The following is a 16,167-nucleotide window of genomic DNA, read 5'->3' on the forward strand; positions in this document are numbered from 1 at the left end:
ACTCCCAGTACTTGACTTTGTAACCCAAACTGGACCCTGCTCTTCAGCTACAGATCCATACTTGTAAATGCATATGTATTACGTGCTGTACTGCTGTATTGACCTGTATCTATGTGACTATGTAACCCTGTAACCATGTAAGCTGAATGTATTCTTGTTTACGCGCCCTGATACCTTCGGGTCTGGCACACGCTATAAATAAATAAACAAACTTACTTACATTGTGTAACATTCTAGACCCAGTACAACTATCCTACAATAGGGCGCTGGAGGGGTTACTTAGTATCCCTTTTGTCTAGTTTCTCATATAACATTTTTGTTACCCTTTCTACAATTAATGGCTTGTGGGAGTGGTTTACTTTTTCCTTCCATTGTGTCTACCGTGGGCTGCAATTGCAGCTGCAGTAAGGCACCCATGGGTGCCCATTTCATCAAAATGGCCCTGGTCATCTTTATTTCGCCATTTCTTGTTGGAAAGGTCCATCTTGCGATTTACTCTGCGTGCCAAACCCAGGTTTGGTCCCTTTGTTCGTGATGTTTTTGGCAGGATTCACTGATGAAGCCTGCCTCTGGCTCCAGCGTGTCTGGCAGGGCAGGAAGAGGGGGAGGTGCCCGAAACTCCCTGTGCTTATTCTCCTTGGTTTCAGGAATGCACCCAAAGGTGATTGGCTGGGGGGCTGTCCTCGGAGGACAGCCACCCTGCTGTGATTGACAGCTAGGCTGCGAATGAATGGGAGAAACCTGCATAAAATGCGAGGCTTTTTGCTTGGAATGCAGAGTCGACCACTGGACGACGATGAAGAACTTGGAAAAGACACTTGCTGCAACTCCTGGACTGTTGGTTTGCCCGTTGAAGCCCTACTGCATTGCTGAAGTTCCAAATTCACCTCGAGTAGAGAAGCTCTGCAACGGCCGACTTCTCCCCTTGGGTTGGTGGGAGCAATCAACCCCAAAGCGAACTTGTCTGGACATCCTCTCGGAGCTGGCTGTACTTCCACTGCTGCTGCAGGAACCGATTGCCAGGGAGAGGAACACCAGAATAGAGTGTCTTGTTTTTAAGTTGGACCCGAGCTCCAGGACGATCCTCCAGACTCCCAGGAAGCAGGACTGACCAAGCCTGAGCCACCTCAACAGAGTGCTGGACGCCAGATGTGCGGAAAGTCCATAGTGGTATTCGGGAACCACAGTGGTGCTGTTTGCGAGAGCCATGAAGAGCTGAAACTGCAAAGTGCAGCTGATCTGAAGTTTGCCCATTGCTGCTGTCAACCTTCCATTCGTAGTGAAGGAGTCCCCAGATGTCCTCCCTCTTGTCCCCACGACTGAGGCCCAGGAACAGGATATGCAGACCTACACAGGAACAGAAGCCAGCTGGAAGCATTTTTTCTTCTAAGCAAAGGTACTGTAAAAACTAAGAGGACTGACCTTTGTCACGTAACGTTGCTAGTTCTCAGTTGAGACTTGTCTTGGTTGCCCTTGCAGAGTTGCTTGCAGCTTTTCCCCTCACAAGCCTCCCAGATTGTAGCCCTACAGTGATTCCATTTCTAGACAAAAACTTGTAAAACATTGGGCAAGACTTTTTACCTACCTGCAAGAAGTGTTTCAGCTCACCTAGACTTTTGCTCAACTAACATTGGCTGACCTTGCTCCCTGAAAGACTCTTCTTACCTTTGACTTTTTGTTTTACCTTTCCCCCTGGAGAGGGTTAATTTACTTTGCATTGGAGAGTTCAAAAAGTACTTACCTGCTTAAGAATATTTAACCATTGTTGTATCCCTTTATTTTCTTATCTAACACAGCGTCAGTATTGCTCTAAATGTACCAGTGAGCTATTCATGTCAACAGTGTCCTTGTTATTCGTCACCTCAAGGTGTAGGAAGAATTGGTGTGCCACCCCAAATGGGTATTTGCTGATTTAAGGAAACGGAGTGTAATTTGAAGTGTATTTTTGTGTTACTGCTATATTGCTCCCTTCTAAAGAAAGCTTATTCAACTGACAAATTAATAATGGTTCAAACAAGAAACCTTGAGTGTATGTTTTTATTTGGATACTTGTCACGGTGAATCTCTGTGTAACAACTTTACTGCTCACATTGACCCCTCTTGAGATAAGCCTGGCAGCTCAGTCACACTACCAACTTACTTGTGTAGTACATGCTTATACCAAAGGTTGGGTTAACTATTGCCAAGAGGATAAGGCTGGTGCAGTCTTCCACAGGGTACTGCATACAATCTTGCCCAACACTCCTCAGATTGAAAAGAAACCGCATGGAAACTAGCACGTATCGAAGAAGTCAAATGTCTTGCACAGAAGTTGATCAAAGAGGATATCCTAGAAAGCTGGTTAAAGATTCCACAAAATAGGATGTGTGGCTTACAAGCATGTTGGAAGAATGCGTGAGAGTTGAGCTCCAGTGTATGGCCCCTGATATCGTGCAGGATCCTGGACTTTCAGCAATCAGTCCCTGATTAATGGGGGCCCTTCCAGCCGAGTGCAATTCACTGCACTAGACCCGGGAATACGACACCAGGAGAAATACCCGTGCCGCAGATCAATTCAAAATGGCACCGGCCAATGGAGCACAGAGCCGGGAAGGTGAGGACAGGGCTTCTGCATACCGTTCCTGGTTCGGGTCCCCTTGAGCTGCGACATTACTAGCCGCTAATAACTGGCTGGGAGGGAGATGAGCCTGTGGATTTGCGGGGAGAGACACAGGAGACAAGGTTGTGGTCACTGCTTAATTTGTGCTGGTGTTTGGCGGTGGCCAACATCGGAACTCTTTTTTTGGGCACCGGCGCAGGTGCTGCAGTGTTTTAACTTTAAAATGCATTATCCAACAGAAATTAGTCCACAAACAAAATGTTTGTGGACTCATTTCTGTTGGATCATTCATCTCGTGCTCACGTTCAGCGCTCTGCTTGCAGGCCCTGGCCCAGCCCCTGCCACCTGCCTGTCTACAGCAGCGCAGTGTGAAACTGACAACAGAAACAGCAGCCAATGAAAATGAACATTCTGTGTTACTATGTAGTATTTCATACATTTTGTATAGTAAAACACAATGTCAATTTTCATTGGCTGTTTGCCAGCCAATCCAATAGTCATGTCAGTCACATCACGTGTGGTGCGGGGGTTGGCACAGCACCACCTTCACTTCAGACTAGTGTTAGGGCGTGGACAGTGGAGGTTGACTCATCTCGTTGTGAGCCCCCTGCTGCCTGACTGAGCTAGGCCCGTGGCCCAGTTGCTTGCCTTGCTGCCTGGGCCCTCCCCTCAGCCTTTGGGATCTTATTTCTTGCGTGCAGCATGGACTGGCCAGCCCGACCACCCAGACCTGCAGAGAGTGAGACACCACGGCTGGCACTGCTTCAAAGGTAAGTCGGTGCGTGACTGTGGCGACGTGAGGGGAAGTAAGTGGTTTTGGACAGGTGGAAGGCCATATGGGTTGGAGCGGGTTTACACAGCCTATCTATACCAGAGAACACTATACTCAGCAAACCTATAAAATCCGCCAATGCCAGCCATTATTTCTGGAGACTTTTCAAATTACACATTGGGAAGCAACGGCTAATTCATTTTTGGCTTTAACAATAAAGGTTTTGTGGCCTTTTTAGTTTTCTTTTTTATAGCTTGCATTTTAAGCAGGGAAGGGAGGCAGGTTCCTGAATGATGAAATATTGGCAATGCAGCCACTGGCTTCTTAGTGGGGGCTGGGCCCTTTGATCCCCAATACAATTACATTAATTACCCAGTCTTTGCCATACAAAGGGGGTTAACAAGCACATAGGGGGGGCGCGTGTGTGTGTCTGTCTGTCTGTCTGTCTGTCTGTCTGTCTGTCTGTCTGTCTGTGATGGAGCGAGGGAGAGAGGGACAAATGAATTGTTCCAACTACATTCCCAATCTCGCACAAATATACTTGTTGACATTTCTAGATGCGTTTTGTTGTAGAAGCCAGCTCCCCAAACAATGCTTACTTTTGTTCATATTGGCTACTTCAACTTGTGTTTCTCCCCGTGGCACTGGAATTATTCATTCATTTCATCTTTGAGCTAGAAAAGGCCAATGAGAGAAACTATTGTATTACATTGAATACTAAGCCCGGTACCGATATAAAAGGGGCAGCACTCTTTTCTTGGAACTTATGGGCTCACACCATGTCACTGTTTGCTTCTCACTGGGCAGAGGACCTCGCCGGCTACGCCAGCATGCTGCTGGCTGGTCACTTGTTGGTAGGCTAATGGTAATACATTTTAGTGGCTTTGAGCCTGGGAACCTGAAGCTTCTCTGATTTCATGTTTATATGCACTAACCACTATCCTATCCTGATGTTCGAACTTATATGAGAAATGGGCCTGCTGCCTGACTGACCTAGGCCTGTGGCCCAGTTGCTGGCCTTGCTGCCACCTCTGGGCCAGTCCCAGTACAACGGTCCCACTCTACAATTACGCCCATGGATTCGCACCTCGGTCCCACCCTAAAATTATGCCCATGGAATCGCACCTCTATCTATTACATGTGGAGGCTTGAGGGTGCGTGCTTGTAATTGTGCAGGGCAGGAGGTTGGAGGTAGGCGCTTCTTGTAAGATTAATGTATGTTTCAGTTTTGATCAGGCGGTAGCTGTTGCCTAATGTTATCAATGCTGTTAAATAAATAAGGATTTGCAGGTGGCTGTGCGTGGCAGTGTATGGCTGTGTGTGGTCTTTTGTCTGTGCATTTGATTCCGAGGGTATTCTATATACATTCCACCCTGGAACCAGAATGTGAGTGAGGCCGGATAGGAACCAATTAGGCAACCAGTTCATTTTAGCTTGCTACTGGGTCCTCAGAAATATTCCTTCCTCCACATCCCTGAATTTCACTTCGTTCAATTTTAAACAGCGTTGTAGAAAGCATGGGCGTTCCATGGCCCAATGTCCATTTTTGTCTGCATCTTCGGAGTCGGTGTCTTTTGCTATGGCTTGATGAAAGCCTAGGATTGTCCCTACTTCCATTCTAGACATGGCCTTTGCGTGCAAACAAGAGTCTTAATGGAAAGCTCCACTGACAGGGAACATGTTTGTAACTCAGCCAAGTCCTCACAATGCGCACCTCCTTTTGTTTAGGTATAGTCATGGGGGCCAGGTCTTGGAGCTGTGCGGCATAAAATTGGATAAGTGAGGATATCTGGGGTTCGATTCTTTGCTGATATTTGGAGAGCACCGTGTTTGTGCAGCCAACTGTTAGGTGCCTTGAGGAGCTTGGAGAAAAGGTGGTACATGTGCTCTCTTATTTCTCATTTGCTTCGTACAGTATCACAGCGTCACATCTCAGTGTCATTCAATGAGCTTGGTGCTGCTGGCCGTGTTGTGTTCTTATGTGTTACTACTAGTACTGTTATAGCACACCTGTCATGGATGTAGCATTATTGTGCTTTGATGTGGCTTGTAGCGCCTCAATGCGCCTCCCAGGTTACAGTGCACAGTCTACACCCCCGTAGGGGGAAATGGGCTTGGGTGGAGTGTATTGTGCTGTAGAATATCAGTGTGCTCTGCCCGGTGGTCACTGTTTTTTTCCGGAATAGTCACTTTGGTGTCCAAAGTTCACCGTTTGTTGCTCAACGTGTGATCAGTACGTTCTTTTTCAACTGGTCCAAAGTCTCACTTCTTTTGTCCTAAATATGCTGTGCCTTGGGTTTCCCTTTCAGGAGTCTAAGTCTCATTCATTTCAAGCATATTTCCACTCATATACTCCAAGTGTCACTCAGGTCACCAAGTGTCACTCACTTGGATCTCAAAGTGACATCAATTTGGTTTTAAAGGTCTCACACTGTCCCAAAACTGCTGTGAATGTAATGGTGCGCCACACAGAAAACTGCAAAATGTTGCTTGTTTCAAGCAAAATAAAACCTCACTATTTGATTTGTAGAGGCAGTATCATGTTATTCTGCTCTACGCAAATGTAAGGATGACGTTGTGACAATGCAGGGGGCCAGTGGCAAAAATTGTAAAAAAGATAAGCAGGTGTCCTTGTTTGCTGTGAAACCACAGAAGGGTGCCTTATTTCTGCTTCAAGTGGCTACATTGGTCTATCTTTGCAATGAAAAGTTCCCACACAACTGACATTGCATATCTGCACAAAGGGTGTTTCATGTGCAGTGTAACAATGTCCTCTTCACACACACACAGGGTTGCAATTTGTGGTGTGTCATACCCTCCTAATGCAGAACTCTTGTTCCCACAATTCAAGATGGTTACTATTGGCAGGGAGGTCGAAGGTGCCACGCCTCATTTCTTGTGGATCACACGTGCTAGCGTATAGCCAAGCATCTCCCTAGTGCTGCCACTGGAAACATCTAAGGCCAGCTCGTCCATCACCACTTCCACCCCTGGCTCCTCCTAATGCCAAACCCTTGCACCTGCTATGGTTAGCCTCTGCGACACCTTCTGATGTCAGTCCCATGAAGGACCGGTGCAGAGGCTGCTGCAGTCGTAACACTTGATTTGACAGGTAGACTTAGTCTCACCAGCCAGTCAGTGCATCAGAGATTCTAGGATAGCGGACTACCTGTGGTAGAAGAACCAACATTACATTTTCTCCCTTGTTGCTCCCAGCCACTGAAATTGCTTTGGCCATCCAAAGTACTACCCTCTAGGTCTAGTACTGAACTGACCCAAGCAGCCCCCACCGGTCCTGGGCTGGCATTATGGGGCCAAGGTTTCTTGAGCCCTGGCACTTTTTTTTTTTTACAAATTAAGCACTGCTGGTGCTGCATCGGGAGACACAGGGCTGACCCCATCTTCCGCCAGACTATATGTGGTACCCTGCCCTCTGCCAGGATAGCAATGTGATAAAGGCCTGCTGAGATGGGATTCTGATACTGTGTGGGGTTGGTGGCGTAAGCGAATATAAAGAGTCCAAGAATCCCAACTGGGTCTTTGTCCATCTTTAGGATTAACAAAAGTTCCACTCAAAAGAAACTTCCATCAAAAAGTACCTTAAAGTTTCTCAAAGTTCAAAATAGTCTCAAGTTCCTGAAATCTCCAAGCATCTTTATGTGTAGGGATGTGTCCCTGATCCCTTTCCACCACCTTGCTCGATTTCTCCCCACTTGGACCAATTTTTGGATGCTTTTGTGCTACCGTGGAATGTTTGTGTCAATCTGTGTAGCCACTCTGCCTTGTTTGAGTTTCCCCAACCCAATGTATTACTGTTTGTTAGGGTTCTGCTGACTCTTTTCTGCCTCTGCTTCTTAGTGTTGTTGGGTCCCTGTGACCCTTATGGGGTTTTATGTCCCTTGAGGTTTTCAAATTCCTGCCAACTTTTGACTCATTTCGCTCTTTCAGACTTCTCTGGTCCCAGGGACACATGTATGGGGTTACGGCTATACTTCCCTCTTCCCCGCTTGTTCTCTTTCCTGCTTCCTCTGACCTGGGGAACCCGCATGCCTGCTGTGTTGTAGTGTTTGTTCCAAGGAGGCTTCATTTCACAATCTGCGGCAGAGTTCTCAGCTTGTCGCTCCTGTCCACTGGATGGTTGTGGGCTCCGTGTTCTGCTCTTGTTGACTCTTGCTCTTTTTGGCTCTCCATTTGAAAGGATCTCCCTATGGCACTGGATTCAGCGCCACTTTGTCGGCTCCGTGCCCACCACGTCCTAGATGTAGCTGCACCTCCAGGTCTGGTTTGTCCGTGCAGCCTCTGCTTCTTCGATCTTGTGCTTTTCCTTCTGGCACGTCCCACCCCTCACTCTGCCGTTTGCTCTCTTCCGTGCTGCAGCCGGCTCTGCTGCCGTGCATGGCTCCCCTCCTTGCCAGCGCTCTCATGTCTCGGTGTTGGGGTTCTCCTCCATTCAAGTGTCGTTGGCCCTTTATTGTCGTTCCTGCTATGAGAAGGTGTGTTGTTCACGACTGGTTGTCAAGCAAATGGAAAGATCAGCTTTACCATGAGCCAAGCACCTAGAGGTATTGTCAGTGTTACCTTGAGCTAAACACACATTGGTATTGACAGCATTAGCTTTAGCCATGCAGATGGAGGTGTTCAGTGTTTCATACCCCCACGCATGCAGGAAATACCTTGTGTGTAGGGAGTTTCTCATGGGAATGGGAGTCCTTGTCCCCTAAAGGAGAGCCACTCCCAGTGAGGTCCCGCTTTCCCAAACCCCTGGGAGGGTTTTGCGGAGTGCCTACTTCCCTAGGCTCAAAGGGGGTGGCTTCCTCTATCAAAGAAGGGAGGAATACCCTGGATTAGTCACAATATCTTCATAGAATTTATAAACAGCTTGCCTCCCAGTTCAACCCAGTGGCAAATCAGGAAGATGGTTTGAAATGCGAAGGGAGATTAAAGTTGCTGCAGCTAAAAACAAAAAATGACTTCAACTGCGACTGATGCGAGTCAAAGTGGCTGTCATTGTTTTCACTGCACTCAAAGCTGTTAATCTCCTGTGTTTTATCCTTGGCTAAGGCTGACTGTGGAGAAATGTTTTTTGTAGGCACACATGTATTTTGTGTGTTCCAGGTTAGGATTAAAAAACAAGTCTGTTAAAATATCAAATTCTTTTTGCTTTGCTTATTATTTGAGTTTTCTCATTACACTGTTCAGAGTTCCCAAACATGGGTGGAAAATTAAATGTTTATGGTTTTATTACTAATTACATCAGTTGAGAGGTGATTTTCCTCAGGTTACAGGGCACTTTAGAACTCGACGCTGGAAAAGTAAATCGGTTGGACCTAATTACTTACACTGATGTTTTACTTTTTCCCTAAAGTCCTGGAGTTAGTGTGCAACACTATAGTCCCTTAATCTTATGATACAAGCTAATAAAAGAGAAAAGAAGAGGCTATGCCTATTAAACTTGCATTCTGATCCGAGGTTGATCATTTATTTGGGCCAGAATATTACATACTTTGGATTTAAATTCCCATCTTCCATTCAAGAATCCATTAAGCTTTATACATATTTAATTATTGGAAAAATATCCTTTTCAATCAATTCCTGGACTCCTCTATGCTTACTTGGAAAGACTGAAAACCATTTAAATGATGATCTCCGGTAGAATACAATGCTTTCTGATGGGTTCCTATTTTATTGCCTTAACTATGGCTTTCTTTAAAAAGATGGATTCCTTATCTAAATTTCTATCGTGGAAGATTAGGGACAACATCACAGTAAATTAAAATGTATTAAGGGACATGGTGGTATCTTTCATTCTGAAGCAAAGTTCTGTTGCTCAGTTACACGGCTATGGACTGTCGATCTTCATGGATAACATAAAATGCTTTATAGCTACCTCTTTCCTTTGGATAGGTCATTGAAACTTTAATTTTTAAAATATGATTTTTTATTAAAGACATATACACAGGGGAAGTGTAGTTAAAGATTGTGTTTGTTTTGTTTAACCTAGAATAAAGCGAATGTACTCCCACTTGTCATATAGCAAAGAAAGTTTGGTTAGAGTTAGTTTGTGTGCAGGATTGTGTAAGAAAGGAGTCAAATGCAATATTTATTTGATCAAGATGAGCTGATTTCTTCCTAACGTAATGTAAAATTATAAACCTGCCCCAAAAAAAGGCCTACAGCTCAAGTGCCTTTCACTGGACCTCTGATAGCCCACCACTAATGACATGAAAATGATAAATTACTCACTGTAGTGACTAAAGTACTCTTAGTCCATAGTCCCCTTTCCTCCATAATTTTATAGGCGTCTCCCGCTAGGCACTGGAAGCAGAACCCTTTTCACCAGAAAAATCATCTTCATCTTTAAATTTAGATAAGCATGGGGCGGGGCATGGTCCTGGGACATGCACCCCCATGACTCCGCCCACTGGTTCCCCTCCTCAGTCCTCTTTGATGCCTCGACAATAATAACATTGCCTAATGACACCAGTTTTATTAGGGGGAGGGGGGAGGATGGTGGGACGTATTGAGCTAAGGGGACTACGGACTTGTATGTTAGTCACTATGGTGAATAACTTATAATTCTGATGCTTGTTAATCTGCTTAGAATCACATGCTGTGCATATAGTCAGACATCCAGTGGTAACTTGAGAGTATTGCATCTTGTCTTTCGTGGACCGAAAAGGGACGTCGGCATAGGCGTGTCTGTACGCTATCCCTATCGTGACGTGTTGTTTACCCAAAATCCCTCACGCGCCGAGGTCCCTCAGCTTGTTTTTTCCACCCAGATAACTGGTTGCCCTATAGCGGAGCTCTTACAGAAAGAGCCATTGTTTATCTTATACCGACTTGTCGGTTATTCACCGTTAAGTCACTTAGGTCACAAGAACATCTTCGATGAAGACTGCAGGGGATTAGTCTAGGGCGGTTGATTTGGGCGCCTAAGATCCGGCGGCCGGACTTTCCACGTGGTCGGGCCCTCTGGCCGACCTTTACAGTAGGTAGAGTGGGGTCTGGGTGGCCATATTTTCGGTATGTCTTTCCTCCTTTCCCTTCTTGACCCTTTTGTTCTGGTCATCTTGCCCTTTGGCTATGGAAAGGACTCCTTTTAGGTTCTGCCCTAAGTGTAGGGTCAGATATCCAGAAGGACGAACACAGGACGTGCAATGCCTGTCTCACCTTCGATCACGACGAAAAGCGGTGTGCGGCATGCAAATTCCTTCGGCCTAAGGCCCTTAAAGAGCGCTGTGTAAAGCGGTGGGCCGCATACGGTATATCATGGGTCGAACTCCCTTGTCCCACCGCCACACCCGCTGAGAGTGACAGGGGTACCTCAGATGACCAAACATCCGTTGCGGATGTAATAGACCCCGAGGCGGACACTTCTAGGTCCGCCACGCCTGTCCCCGACCCTTTAAGGCCTTGACTTTGGTCTCCCTTCAGGGACAACTCCCGGCGACAGGGGCGTACAAACTCATCTCACTAAGCATACAACCCCTGCACCGGTTCCGATGTCCTTGTCGAAAAAGGTGAAAGCACCAACAGGGGCGTCGACATTTTCGACGGGTACCTCGGATCACGCAGATCCAAAGCCTTCCCTGCATCCGCAGCAGCGTCTTACGACTGGGCAATCAAAAACAAGTGAGGGCGCTACTCCAAAAACTTCACACGTCGAAGAGCAGAAGTCCGACGCTGCGACGGCCCCGAAGGCAACAGTAGGCCTGAAAGTTACGTCTAGGGCTCTAGTCGAAAAACCGACCGGTAGGCCCTCTGTTGCCGCGGAAGGTAATACACCTACCGATAGACCATCAGAGCAATTATCTCACGCGGATTCAGCGGTTATCGAAGACGGCATTGAGAGGATTACGGCAGCGGTCCCTGTTCCTCCTAAAATCATGGGGCAAGCTGCGGACAAATCTTCGGATGCGGTTTGGGACCCCGATTCTCACGATACTAATGAGGATAGTCAAGAGCCTCTTTCCGACACCTTAAGAGACTCTTTTTCAGTGCTTTAGGGCGGAGGGCGACGTTTTTCCACCCGTAGGCCTGTCTGGGTCCTCTAAATGGACAAGAGAAATTCGAAGGGTGTATGGACCGGCTGGAGAGGATTCCGTTTTTCTGATCATCCATCCCCGAAAAGGTCTTGTAGAGAGCCTAACCCTCAATTTTCTTATTTTCAAGATCAACCTTCTGTCCCCATCCAGCAGGAAGACATTGTCCACATGGACACTTATATCGACATTTACAATGAAGAGGAAGAAACTTCTTTTCTACAAAATTATGAAGAGAAACAGCAGGGTGCCACAGACAATTGGGAAGAAGCCCAGCAGGAGGGTACGGACCCATGAACACTGCCACTTCAAGATCAGGACACTGATTTTTTATGTCTGGATTCCCCTCCGTCCACCTAGGCTCGCCAGGACTCGCTTGTAGATGACCAGATGGCCTTCAACTCTATGTTGAAAAAGGCAGCTGAACACTTTAAAATCTCTTCTCAAGAGGCTGTGTCTGAACAGGATTTTGTAGAGGATATCCATAAGGAAAAGCCTCCATCTAGCCAAGCTTTCCCCTACTTAATTCCATCAAGAGAAGGTTGGCTCCGTCCTTGGTGTCAACAGCTCAAACCCGAGCAGTGAACCCAAGAGTGGAAAAATTGTTTTAGCCGTCTCCTTCTGACCCTCTATACATTAGGGGGCACGCCATCCCAGACTCTCTGGTAGTGACTACCACCCGAAAGAGGGCAGGGGTACCCCTTGCCACTGGGGAGGCACCTCCGGACAAGGAATCCAAAAGGTTGTATGCTCTAGGCAAACGAGACACCTCGGCTGCCGCATACACTACGCGGATCGCTAAGAATACCACGCTATTGGCAAGTTATGCTGATGCTCAGTGGGACCTACTCCAAGAAGGCCTCCAAGACGTTCCAGAACCAGTCAAGTCCAAGCTTCTCTCTATTAGGGTCGAGGGAATACAAGTGTGTCTAGGGTATTTTTAATCACATTCTGGTTCGTCAGAGACGACAGGCAGGTCTCTGGCCCAAGGGACCCTACTTGGCTGCGTACCTCAGGGTTCAAACCCGAAACGCAGGCCTCCCTCATCAATAAGCCTATTGAGGGAGCTAACCTCTTCGTTAAAGCGGTTAATGAGGCCTTGGAAACAGCCAAGAAAGAGCATGAGACAATAGATCACACGAAGACCTGCCCCCCCACACCACCCCCCATAGAGGTAATAACTCTTGGCGGTCCTTTCGAGGGCAGTCCCGTGCAGGTCAAAACAACTCTGGCACGGGGAATTTCAACACAGGACAAACTTCAGTAAGCCCCGCATACTACTCTTCAAGGGGTCAGCGATGCGGGAAAAACAGAGTTGGAGGCCCCAATCCTAGAGGAGCCCCAGTCTCTGGTCAGAAATTACCAGATCCAGGTCCCCTCCCATGTCCCCCTGGTCGGGGGGGGGGGCGATTAACATCTTTCCTCACTGCATGGGAGGGGGTAACTTCAGACCAGTGGGTCATAAAGATGGTCGCCCACGGGTATTGCATGGAATTTGCCCGACCTCCACAATTCAGACCGCCGCGCTCACGCGCCTTTCACCGGACCATCTGGAGATCCTGAATCAAGAGGTGGAAGCGCTGCTGGGAAAGGACGCCATAGAAGCCGTCCCTATTCTTCAGGTAAACCAGGGTATTTATTTAATGTACCTCGTTGTACCCAAGAAGGACCTCAGCATGCGCTCTGTTCTAGACCTGCGCCCAGCGAACAAGTTCACAAAACACCCGAAGTTTTGCATGGTAACACTACAGGAGGTGATCCCACTGCTGAAACAGGGGGACTACATGGCAACATTGGACACGAAAGATGCATACTTTCATATTTCAATGTTGCCAGTGCACAGGAAATATCTAAGGTTCATGGTAGAGAACAGGCTTTACCAATTCAAGGTACTCCCCTTCGGCATCGCCTCGGCGCCAAGGGTGTTTACCAAGATCCTGGCAGTGGCTGCAGCACACCTGCGCAGACTCTCTGTTCCCAGTTTATCCTTACTTCGACGACTGGCTCATCACAGGGATCTCGTACAACACATGTTTTTCGAACACCCAAAAAAACAGTAGATCTTCTCTTCAGGCTGGGTTTCTCAATCAACGAGAAGAAATCCAGTCTAGTCCCCAGTCAAACAAAACAATTTCTGGGAGCTCTTATTCGGATGGAAGACTGTCTCGTCTTCCCCTCCAATGAGAGTGTTCAGAACATGCTTTTTCAGATTCCTCTATATCTAGCCAGTCGGGAGGTGACGGTACGCAAGGCCATGCGCTTGCTAGGAATGATGGCGTTGTGCATATACTTGATTCCCCACGCGCGGCTGCGCATGCGTCCCATGCAAGAGTGGCTCAACAGCCAGTGGTGTCAGGCCAGCGGACAATGGGAAGATCTGGTTTTTGTCTCGCCAGCCCTCGTTCTCTCTCTGCAGTGGTGGTCAAGAGAAAACCTCTTGAAGGGGAACATCTTCACCACCCCTGCAGTGGAAGCCACTCTCACGACAGAAGCATCTCTCATAGGGTGGGGGGTGGCCTCACCTGATTCAGCAGACAGCACATGGAGTGTGGTCCCCTCAAGTAGCATCCAACCATATAAATTTACTGGAGCCATTAGCGGTGTTCAAAGCACTAAAGGCCTTTCAGATGCAGCTGCAAGGGAAGACAGTGCTGATTCTAACAGACAGCACTACAGCCATGTATTACCTGAACAAACAGGGGGGCACTCACTCTCCAGGGCTATCTAAGCTGTCCCAAAACATTTGGATAATGGGCTTCCAGACAAAAGATGTGTTATCCCAACATGTTCCAGGGGAACTCAATCTTCTGGTAGACGTGCTCAGCAGAGATTTTCCTCTGCCTGAAGAATACGAATGGTGTCTGCACGAAGACATTGTGCCCAACGTCTTCGCAGAATGGGTCTTTCCAGAGATCGACCTGTTTGCAACTCAGGAGAACGCCCAATGCCAAGACTACGCCTCCAGGTACCACCAGAACTGCTCCAAGGGGAGCGGTCTCTGGATAACATGCTCAGGGAAATTTGTGTACGCTTCCCCCCTGACTCAACTTCTCAACAAGATAGTGCACAAAGATGCACCAGGAACCAGTTACCATGATACTGGTGGCCCACATGTGGGCCTGCCAACCCTGTTTCGCTCACCTGATAGAAATGTCCCTCTCCCCACCAGTGAAACTACCCTGCCCGTACAACATGTTGTCTCAGGACAGGGGGGAGACCCTACACTCATGCCCACAAACTCTGAAATTGGCAGCTTGACTCCTGAGGTCATAGAGTTTGGACACCTACAGCTCCCTCAGAGGTGCATGGACATACTCGGGGAAGCTAGGAAACCGAACACACGTTATTGCTATGCCAGCAAATGGAAACGTTTTGTCATCTGGTGTAATTCCAAGGGTGTCAATTCCATCGATTGCTCACCCACACACATTGTGCTGTACCTAACCCATCTGTTGGACACTGGGTTAATCTTCATTTCCCTAAAGTTTCATCTGGCTGCACTGTCAGCTTACACCACATCACAACAAAGTGTCATGTCGTGGTGGAAGATACTGGTGATTATGGCCGTTTATGGAAGGGGTTAAGAGGATTTATCCTCCCATTTCTCACCCAGCTCCTGGGTGGGACCTAAATGTGGTTTTGACCAGGCTCATGTGAGCACCCTTTGAGCCTATGCATAGAGCAAGTCTAAAAGACTTGACTTATAAAACGGCTTTCCTAGTGGCCATCACTTCGCTAACCCTCTGTTCTAGATACCTTTGTTAAAGTCCACAGGGATAAGGTAGTTCTGCGCCCGCACCCCAGATTTGCGCCTAAATTCATATCGAAGTTCCATGTGAACCAGTCGATTGAGCTACATACCTTTTTCCAAAATCCCACAAGCCTAGCCGAAAGAAGCCTACACACACTAGATGTACGCAGGGCAGTCATGTTCTACCAGGAAAGAACTAAACCACTGAGGAAAACAAACCCAATTTTTCGTTTCAGTGACAGCTGGTAGAGAAGGGGATCCTGTCTCTAAATCAGCTTTCTCAAGGTGGATTGTCAAATGCATCTCAATGTTACTCTTGCTAAGAGAGAACTGCCTTTCAAGCCTAGAGCACATTCTACTCGAGGCACTGGGTCATCCATAGCATTCATTGCAAATGTTCCCCTCGAGTCCATTTGCAAAGCGGCAACCTGGCGTTCTGTACACACCTTTACAAAACACGATTGCCTAGACACTCATTCTATGTCTGATTCTCAGGTGGGACAAGCAGTACTAAGACATCTTTTCTCTACTGTTCCTTCTCACAACCCACCTCCGGGTATTGCTCGCTAGTCTATGCACAGCATGTGATTCTAAGCAGGTTAACAAGCATCAGAAGACCTGCATTACTTACCGTAATAGCATTTCTGATGATTGTATCTGCTTAGATTCACATGCGCCCTCCATACCTCCCTGCTCGGGGTGGAAGAAACATAGACATCTTACTTTCTCTCTTTATGTACTCACTCACTATAGCCTTGGGCTCCCTCATGGCAGAAAAAATACAATCGGGGGGACCTCGGCGCATGAGGGATTTTGGGTACACTGCACGTCACGATAGGTATAGTGTTACAGACATGCCTATGCCGACGTCCCCTTTCGGTCCCCGAAAGACAAGATGCAATACTCTGCGGTTACCACTGGATGTCAGACTATATATGCACAGCATGTGACTCTAAGCAGATACAATCATCAGAAATGCTATTACGGTAACTAATGCATG

The 16,167-nt window shown here is 47.4% G+C and overlaps 1 protein-coding gene across 7 annotated transcripts in view; it reads left to right on the forward strand.

Moving 5' to 3' along the window:
* Positions 1–16,167, forward strand: part of PHF21A (PHD finger protein 21A) — a 2,009,174-nt gene that overhangs the window by 586,183 nt on the left and 1,406,824 nt on the right. The window lies entirely within an intron of this gene.

The sequence above is a fragment of the Ambystoma mexicanum genome, chromosome 11, assembly GCF_040938575.1.
Source record: "Ambystoma mexicanum isolate Mex_15411 chromosome 11, UKY_AmexF1_1, whole genome shotgun sequence".
Lineage (NCBI taxonomy): Eukaryota > Metazoa > Chordata > Amphibia > Caudata > Ambystomatidae > Ambystoma > Ambystoma mexicanum.